This window comes from Pogoniulus pusillus, chromosome 4 (genome assembly GCF_015220805.1).
Source record: "Pogoniulus pusillus isolate bPogPus1 chromosome 4, bPogPus1.pri, whole genome shotgun sequence".
NCBI lineage: Eukaryota > Metazoa > Chordata > Aves > Piciformes > Lybiidae > Pogoniulus > Pogoniulus pusillus.
The window spans coordinates 38,457,603-38,468,356 of record NC_087267.1 but is presented as its reverse complement, the minus strand read 5'-3'; positions in this window follow the sequence as shown (position 1 = coordinate 38,468,356).

The window sequence follows — 10,754 nt, the reverse complement described above, 5'->3', positions numbered from 1 at the left end:
CACTATGCAGAAGATGAGAATGGGAAGTCCACTGCAGAGCACTATGCTGAAGATGAGTTATCCAAATATTTGTAAAGGCAGGGTTATTTGTAGCCATTTGGATGGCATCTGAAGTAACTTTTAAGTGTGTAAGGTAAATATCAGGACTCTTATGGTCAATTCAGCGCCGTCTCAAACTACACTTCCAGCTACCTCTTCCATCGGTCCAGTGACACAAGTTTACTTCATCAATTCTTATCAGGCTGTCAAGGCTTACTGTAGAAACCCTTGCAGAGAAATAAATGGGAAATACTTTGCTGACTCTGCTCAAAAGAGCACTCATTCTTTGGACTGGATATTTCATTTCTGGCTCCTTCACCTTTCTGGTCATACTTCTAAACATTAAGAGTGTCAGAGATACTACCCTAGCAGTAAAAAAGATCTTTTTTCTTTCTGTCTCAGCTTCATATTTTTCTGAATTGCTTTTATGAGAGCAGAAAAGCAGAATGGGAAGTGAAATGTCTAACATTACACCAGACTGATCAATACATGTCTCTTTTTGTACCACAGTAGAAAGATGAGGTTGGCTGAGGTGGTTTCATAGCTTGCAACTAACTTTCTTTACTTCAGGCTAGGCAGACTTGAGGAAATCTGTGCATGTTGATGAATAAAAAGTCTTGAGGACATCTGCACAGTAAAAGTGCTTTCCTCTGGTTCCAACATAATGGATCTTGTTCATATAGCTCAGCTAAAGGAAGAAGAAAACTGACACCAAGTGCTTGCAAAAGGCTGGACAGGTTTATTACAAACATAATTTACAGCAACCTCTATGTAATATACAAACATATGTTCTAAGTACTTGAGACAACTCTATGGTCAGAGGTGACTGTTGGAATAACTTTCACTTTCCTAGCTTGCTAATCAAAGAGAAAATGATAAACAGCTAGACAAACACATACATGCATATGAACACAAAGAAACCAAGATAAGGCACGTGAAGAATGTGATGATGCTGACTATCTCCAACTGGAAATGTACGTTGAAGAGATGGCAGTGCCTTAGAAGGAAAGACTGTGAAAGGACAAAGCTGGAGTCAGAGTTAAAGCTGATAAATAGTTCTCAAGGTCATGCTATTACAAGTACTGTTATAACTAACATTATGTATAATATATGCTACACGTAATGCATAAACATAGTTCATAGAAGCCTTAGCCAACATGCGATGCCACCGCATTAAATACTTTATGTATTACCCTGGGATTTGTCTTCTCTGAAGTTATGTTCAGTCAAAAGACTCAAATATAATTGCTTGTACAATGTAGTGGTGCTTGTATTTCAAATTGAATGGCTCAAAATGGGAACAAGCTTCCAGACACGTGAGTGCAACTCCATGGCAGTTATCATGATCTCTCAACGTATGCTAATGCTGGTTTGTACCCCTACACTGAGTCACATGGTTCCTTCATGTCTTTTACAAGGTTCCCTTCTTCTCTTCCTAAAATGTGTACTGCATAAGTCATGATCCCTATAGCAATGCTGAGAAACACATCTCTTAGCTTCAGAGGTGGCTATTGCACACACACAAGAAAGCAAGATGTGAAAATGTAGGTATCAAATTGTGTGTGGTTTCTCCCAGCTGGGTGGCCCTTAGGCAAAGCAAATGGCTGAGGGGCAGTTGTCTCAGATTGGTACTGCAGAGGTCATAGGCGCGGGAAGCAGTAAATGCCTGCTTCTGCTGAGACAGATGAGACAGGCTGAGGAAAGATAGCATTTGCCATAGACCCCAAACCAAGCACCTGAAACAGAATGAAAAAGGCCTGAAACCCAGCTGATGCTTCAGCTGTGAATTGGAGCACTGAGACCTCAAGAGGGGGAAACTCCTGTGGCAAAGTGGGGAGGCCTGTCTTTTGGATCATTATACAGCCAATGGAGAGAAACAACACTTGATTTTTAATGCTTAAAATGTTAATGTAAGGAGTGCAATTCATCTTACCTATTTTGGATGTATCTTTTTAGATGCAGGGTGTTAAATGATTCGTATCTTTATATTGCTTGGTTCCTTCCACTAATTGTAAAAGGAGTCTTTGAGGGGTAACTGAAAGAGTTACATCTTAGACATTCGACCATATGTAAATGCTGTGGTTGATGTCTTTGTCTGAACCCTAAAATCATAGATGTGGCCAGGTGGCCACAGGCGTCTGCAGCCTCCCTTCAGCAATACTCATTCATTGGGGCAGCAGAGAACCACAGTAATGGGCATGCCAGGATCACCTTGATTTGAGGAGTGGCTTCCTAGTCAGTCTCATGTATTTAACACTTCTGTGCCAGCAGGGAGTTGGAAAATCTGGACTGCAAAAAGTTTAATTATATCATTATAAGATAAATCTACAAAAGGAGTTTCTAAAAAAGGTATTTTTTATATTTTTTAAAAGCTTACTTATTCTAAGCCTAAAAATAATTTCCACATGCCTGAAGGCATTTCTTTAGCAAATGTGACAAAGTAAAATTGCAAGGGAAAACAAAACCTTTAGACTGCATAGTTTTCATTTTTTGTTTATGTCCTGTTGCCTGTGTAGAAATAGAATCATAGAATGACTTAGATTGGAAGAGGCCTTAGAGATCATCTACTCCAACTCCCTGCCATGGGTGGGATGCCTCTCAACTAGCAAATAGTTTTGTAATGGACACCATTTTGCTTTGATGCATTCATGTTCAAATTATAATGCTGCTAACAGCTATTCTTTCAGCAAGAATGGATTTTCACTAACTACTTCTGCTCACCTTACATTATCTTTTATAGTGCTAGAAACTCTAAATACATAGCTGTGATACAAGATGAATGGGATAGATTGCAAAGCGGTTTGGTGACTGCATGTAAAATGAACATTGCTGTCTTTTTAATGTGAAAGGTAGGTTTATGCCATGAGAAGGAAACTTACAGAGTTTTGATTAGACTTAACATTTAGTTTAATGCAGGAAATGTCTAAGAAAACTCATTCTAGGTGTTTTGGGAGTTTGGGGATGAGATTTGCAGGCTTGAAGTTACATGAAGACCCTATCTAAAACAGATTTCCCTGGCAATCCTAAACCTCTTCATCACACCTAAAAATCCCTCAGTTTGGATATGTCTGCAAGGATCTCTGGAACCTCCATTGTTGAAGATGCTGCAGGTATGGAGCATATCAATGCCCACCCACTGCCACCAATGAAATAATTATCTGTTAGCTAAACATTCCCTGCCTTAGCTGTAATTCCTGATCCAAGCCTTCTTTGTGAACTTTATCAAATTCACTTCTCCAGAGCCTATCACATTGGCAGATTGTGAGGTGCTTGCTCAGCACCTGCAAATTCTGCAGACATCAAGAAGGCAGCTTCTGCATCCCTGACAGGTGCAATGGCTGATTTCCCCTTGAGTCTGTGGCTCGCGAGCTTTGGCTTGAGGACACTGTCAGAATAGGTGTGATTCATCTGATTACAGACAGACATTGGTAACAAACACAGTTCTAAGAGCTACTTACCCTGAGCTTGTTTTCTGTATGTTTATCTTAGGATTAGGTAAAATGGCTTCTGAAGGTGCCTTTTCCTCTCCGCTGCTTCCAAAGGCAGCCTCAGGCAACCAGCTCAGGTGAAGATGTCTATCCCAAAGAATTAGGAGAGATGGATCCCATCTCCAGTACCAATAACTTACCCATCCAAAGGCTTACGTACAGGGCTGATCACATTGGCAGAGTTACTCATAAGCATCAGCACTTCCCGTGTGGGTACAACCTGCAGAGGCATGTGGTGAGACCTGCCCTCGATGTGTTCAGGGATGTAGTATTTCCAATTTCTTCTGGAAAATAACTGTGTTTTCCCTATTATAGGATATAGATCATTTACAAATTTGGGATAGTGTTCACAAAAGGCAGGAAAGCAACACACCATGATCATTTGAGGCCTCGTCACACTGGAAGTCATCATTTGTCTTAGGCAAGTTATACAGAAGCGTCATTTGGAGAAAATGCCATATTTTGGGTACTGTCCATTTTCCTTTTCATCCATTCTTTTACCTCTAGGGTAGGATTTTTATGTTCTTTCAGCATCTCCCAGGCTCTCCATCTTTCCCCCTGAATGTGTCTTCAGGTTCATTGGCTTCTAACTCTGAGACATTACAAAGTTTCCAGTCTTCATCTCCAAAATACTTAAAATCGTAGAATCAACCAGGTTGGAAGAGACCTCCAAGATCATCCAGTCCAACCTAGCACCCAGCCCTATCCAGTCAACTAGACCATGGCACCAAGTGCCTCAGCCAGGCTTTGCTTTAACACCTCCGGGGACGACGACTCCACCACCTCCCTGGGCAGCCCATTCCAATGCCAATCACTCTCTCTGGGAAGAACTTCCTCCTAATATCCAGCCTATACTTCCCCCAGCACAACTTGAGATTGTGTCCCCTTGTTCTGTTGCTGGTTGCCTGGCAGAAGAGAACAACCCCCACCTGGCTACAGCCTCCCTTCAGGTAGTTGTAGACAGCAATGAGGTCAGTCCTGAGCCTCTTCTTCTCCAGGCTAAAAAACCCCAGCTCCCTCAGCCTCTCCTCATAGGGTTTGTGTTCCAGGCCCTTCACCAGCTTTGTTGCCCTTCTCTGGACACGTTCCAGCACCTCAACATCTCTCTTGAACTGAGGAGCCCAGAACTGGACACAGCACTCAAGGTGTGGCCTGACCAGTGCTGAGTACAGGGGAAGAATAACCTCCCTTGTCCTACTGGCCACACTGTTGCTGATCCAGGCCAGGATGCCATTGGCTCTCTTGACTACCTGGGCACACTTGCCTGATTTAATCTTCTGTCATACATCAATGTTTTGATTTGTTTTCTTCTGTATTTTATTTGCTAGTTTGGTTTAATATTTCAATTGTTTCCCCTCACTCTGTTGTTTAACAATATCCTAGACTGCCTGAGCTGCTTCAGGTGGGACCTATTTGCAATAAGAAAAGCTTTTTGTTTCCTCTCAGTCTTTTTTCCCTTCTATGCTTTTGTTTAGCAGGTGAGATTAGCAACATAAGCACTTAAAAAATAAGAGTGCTTGTGAGGTGTTACCTTGCTTCCACTTGATTAAAGAACTAGTATAATTGATGGATCTTGAGATATTCAGTGGTTTGCTTAATGGCATATGAAAATTTTACACAACATATTTCTTCATGGTTTCAGGAGTTAAGAGGGAGAGCCTCACGTTATCCCTTCTGTTCATTTCTCCACTGAACAGCCACGTAAAGTAATACACATAAATCATTAAATTTAAGAGCTAGTATCTTTCCAAACAATTATGTTTTCCCCAGAAAGAATCACAAACAGCATATTTTCTCTGCTGTGCAAGCTCACACTGCTAATCAGCCAGACTAGTGGTAACAAGCATAGCAGACAGAGAGACCTGTGGTTTATGATGTGCATTTAGGTACAGTGTGGAGGAGTCACATTAAAATGACAGCTCTGGTTGGGTAAAGTGTTATAATATGACCACAGAGGAAAACAATAACACAGATAACGATTTCTTTACAAAACTGCTGCCCAAAAGCAACCTGACTTCTAGTTTAGACATGCTAGAAAAGACACAACTGAATGAAGGTTAGGTCAGACAAAGAGACTAGATTACACAGATCTTTCTAGTGTGGAAGAAAATTGGGAGTATGACCAGGAAACTATCCTAGCATTGCAGAATAAAAGCTTCAGTGGCCTTAGAAGTTCACTGGTCCCTCTTTCTGACTGCAGACAGGATCTACTGTGCTTAAATCAAACCAAGCAACCTAAAACTTACATCTAAGCAACAAGCAAGATAAGGAGAATGTTACTGCTCTCTTTCACCCTATTTTAGATCATTGTTTGATCCTAATGCTAGAATGGAGAGGCCATACCACCTCAGCTCAGGTTGTGACCACAAACCATGATACCTCAAATTGCAAAATGTTTATCCTTTGTTCTTTCTTCTGCTTTATTTATAGCTATGACTCTTAGTGGTAGCTGTTCCTCGTGTTGCCTAACAGAGAAAGGGCTGTGTGCAAATCCCCCAACACACCAGTTCAACTATAAAACCGTTTCTTGACATATTTGACTCTAATTATTTGTGTATGAATAATCCACCATTCTGCTGAACATATTTCATAGGAAGTCTGTGGCAGAGTTGACTGTCTAAACCCTTCTTTCCTATTGTTTCTCTAAGCACTCAGCAGTGGGAGACTACATCATCTTCTCCACTCCTGAGATAAAGAGCATTACCAGAGGTTGTTTGCTATACTTAGCAACATCCCAGACAGGAAGAGTGGGAGCTTGCAATGCCTACAGCATGGATGGCTACACCTGACTGTGCAGCCTGTATGTAGGGAAGGGATAAGCTCTTTAATGACATTTTCTAAGCTTTTGCAGTATCACAGTATCATCAGGGTTGGAAGAGACCTCACAGATCATCAAGTCCAACCCTCTACCACAGAGCTCAAGGCTAGACCATGGCACCAAGTGCCACGTCCAATCCTGCCTTGAACAGCTCCAGGGACAGCGACTCCACCACCTCCCCGGGCAGCCCATTCCAGTGTCCAATGACTCTCTCAGTGAAGAACTTTCTCCTCACCTCCAGCCTAAATCTCCCCTGGCACAGCCTGAGGCTGTGTCCTCTCGTTCTGGTGCTGGCCACCTGAGAGAAGAGAGCAACCTCCTCCTGGCCACAACCACCCCTCAGGTAGTTGTAGACAGCAATAAGGTCACCCCTGAGCCTCCTCTTCTCCAGGCTAAACAATCCCAGCTCCCTCAGCCTCTCCTCGTAGGGCTGTGCTCAAGGCCTCTCCCCAGCCTCGTCGCCCTTCTCTGGACACACTCAAGCATCTCAATGTCCCTCCTAAACTGGGGGGCCCAGAACTGAACACAGTACTCAAGGTGTGGTCTAACCAGTGCAGAGTACAGGGGCAGAATGACCTCCCTGCTCCTGCTGACCACACCATTCCTGATGCAGGCCAGGATGCCACTGGCTCTCTTGGCCACCTGGGCACACTGCTGGCTTGTGTTCAGGCCGGTATCAATCAGTACCCCCAGACCCCCAGATGTCCATACCTTTTCAAAGCAGCAGCTAGAGGCCAGCCAAAACACTGCAGATATCTGTTTTCCAACAGCTGATTTACACCCCTGTGCCTCAAACACCCCTCATCTTGAACCTAATCAAGAGGAATCCTGCCCCAACATGATTACACTATGATATAAATAATTACAGACACTAACATTTGCACTCCAGTTAATGATGGAAGACATGGATGCTTTTGTTTTGTTCCTGAAATGTTGTTTGAAAAAGAAAATTCAGACAAATAAAAGGGAACATTTCTTACTCATCTCATTCTATCTAAAGCTTATCTCTCAGCTTCATCTTCAGCTAAATAAGATATTAAGCCTTTGGTCAAAAATCAATGAACTCTTTCCAGCTGACTTGGTGTAGGTATGCCCAAAGCTTAATCAGATCACTTATAAGAAGACAAGATCTTTCAGCCTTAAGTTCCCCAAGTACTAAATTAACTCATAACAGTGAGTGAAATGTTATGCCATTAAAAATGCACAGAGAGTTGCTATGCACACAACAAATTCAAAATAGCATTCAAAATTCTTTTAGCATGTAATATAATGCTTTTGATTTACACACATCCCCACCCCTTGATATGTGGTGGAAATTTAAGTTGTAATAGAGGAACAATGGAGTTTTTGGTGGCAAACGACCTACCTGGTGATGCCTCTGGAATGAACTCTCCTCTATTGAGATGAAGCCAAAAGTAAGCATTAGGACAACTAATGGAAATACAGAATTGAGTTACATTTATGTGGAAGTATACCAGAGGCAGAATTACTTCCTAATTCACACCTGGATTATGTTAATGAAGGCAAAAGAACTCTAGATTTGAACAAGGGAGAGGCTATCTTAATAATTCCACAATAAAATATGCATGATATGCATAATAGTGGATTCTTTACTGAAAACACAAACAAGAATCCCTTGCTTTGTTTTCAGGGAGGAAAATAACGACATTTAATCTATATTATTTTAAATCTACCATGTAAACATGTTTTTAAAAGCCTCTAAAGTTGGAATGTAATTGCTACCAGCTCTTGATTACATACAGGCTACATAATCTATCATTGAATCAAATAATCACAGTTACTGCTGGGAAATAGGGAATTACACAAGAGCCTAAAGGAGAACATTGCATAGCAGGCAAGAAACAAACAAATCAGTGTTGGGTAATCAATCTCTGTACCATAAAATGCTAATGTTGTCCTAATAAATAAGAATTCTCTTCCACTGCTTGATATGCTCCCTACCAAGCATGCCACTTAGCCTGTGGTATGCTTTAGTTTAGTTTAAAGCGGCACTACCACCAGCACTTTAGCAAAACAATAATAGTTCCCTTTCATTTTCATAAAAATAATTAAACTTATCAATGTTCATGTTAATGCAACAAGCCAACCAATAAATGGGCAAAAGAAGTCAGTTCATGGTATTTTCAAATTAACATTCACTCTGATATGGCTCAAGAACTGGCTGGAGGGCTGGGTAGAGAGAGTGGTGGTGAATGGTGCCACATCCAGTTGGCAGCTGTCACTAGTGGTGTTCCCCAAGGATCAGTGCTGGGACCAGTCCTGTTCAATATGATGATCTGGACGAGGGATTGAGTCCAGCATCAGTAAGTTTGCAGATGACACCAAGCTAGGAGCAGGTGTTGATCTGTTGGAGGGTAGGGGAGCCCTGCAGAGGGGCTGAGACAGGTTGGATGGGTGGGCAGAGGCCAACGGGATGAGATTTAACAAGGCTGAGTGCAGGGTTCTGCACTTTGTTATGGACCAAGGATTATTCATATGTGAAGTTCTGAATTAATGGGTTTTAATTAAAAAAAAAAAAAGAAAGAAAGAGGAAATAGGAAATAGGAATAACACTGAAGAAAACCCATTCCTACCAACTCCTGCGTTGACAAAACCATATTAATTGCAGGATAGCTACTAATATTGTATTGCATGCTCACAATTTATTTGGCTAAAGCTAACCTGATGACTCCAGAGTGATAAGGGAAATTTAAATTGCACTCAAATAAACAAATACTTTACCATGGTGAGCATTGAATTGTATGTTAGGAAGGACTTGGACTTTTCAAAGTACATTGATCATAAAGGATGCACTGCATGGAAAGATGCATTCTGCTCATGGAATGCAAATGAAAGAGCTTTGGAAGGAACTGCACCATGAATTCTCCTCAGAGATATAGCAACAAGTTAAGAAAGGAAATAACATTCTTGGAGAATATGTAATTTAGTTGGACCAAATTTTGATTCCCTCATGAATACAAATGTTCACTATATTTTAAAACAGGCCCTAACATATTACTCAGAGACTGGAGTAAAAGCTTGCATTTGATTTATGACCTTGGAGAAGAAAAAGACAGAAAGATTGGTGGTCTACAAGGCTATTTCACCCAGGTGATACATTCCTCAATCTAGCATGTAGTGTTCAGTATGATGAGGTTCTTTATGTCTTTGAAGGTTACTTATGGTAGAACATAAGTCCAATAGTGACTTTCTGCTGATCTTCCAGCCGTAAGCCAGCATGTAAAGGGGGATGGATATCTGCAAACTCAGCTGCCTCACCATACTAGCAAGAGAAGAAAAATACAGAAGTGTGTATTAAACTCATGATTTCACCTCATCACACCATGCTGCCAGAAAAGGTCAGGGTATGGATGTGTTATCCCTGTCTCTCAGCTGTCGGATTATGAACAGGGACAAGGAAGCTGTTAGAAGCACACCTATCAAATAGGATATTTCTGATCCCCAGGTGCTGAGAATTAGGAAGGTTCATGTGAATGTTGCCAAATATTCTGAGTAGCTTCCTGACCTGGGAAAGTGATTGCTAAGGATCTGCATTTTTAATGGGATCTTTATCTTTTCCTTTTCTCCATGATGCTTTCATAGCTTTCTTTACAAAATATTGTAAATTACAGCAATTGCTTGATAGTCCTGTGGCTAAGACGCTTGAATGTGTCACAGGATACATGTAGTCTCTGTTGTGTCACAAATCTGGTCATGGACCAGATCTTCAAGCTATTAAGACCACTAAAGTTAAGCTTATGGGACTGTTCCAGCTTGTTCCAGCAAGGTTTTCAAGCCTGCTAGCTTAAAGTACTTGTACCCTTTTACCCCCTTGATTTCATTCAGGCTTACATACTTTAGGTGCACATGTGTATATTTTATATAAACATATATATATATATATATATATATACACAGATATATAGGTACACAAATGAAAAATCTCACATGATGCCTATTTTTATCAGCTTGCTTTGCCCTTAATGTCTCAGCATAACAGCTGTCAATTACTGATCTTTATCTTAAGAAAAATAAGCATGGTAGCAGTGATCTTTCCCTTCTCACATACATATGCAGGCATGATCAGGCTGAACTGTGCTTCTGTGCTTAGCTGGAAAGCTGTAAAATTGGTCTTTAACCTATTTCTAAGCAACTGTTTTTAACTGTACTTTTAGCTTGTGGTGTTACTGAATCCTGGAACCAGAACACAACATAGTTTTAACTTTGAAAAATGTTTATGGAACAGGTTTGTTTTTTTTTTTTCACTCTCTGAACACATCTGATGACAAACTTGAAAATTTATCAATTTATGTTATTTAATGATGTGGTTAGGAAGGCAAATAACTGTCTGAATCTAAGCACTTCACTGGAAATGAACAGAAGAAAAAAAAATCAAATCCAGAAGCTAT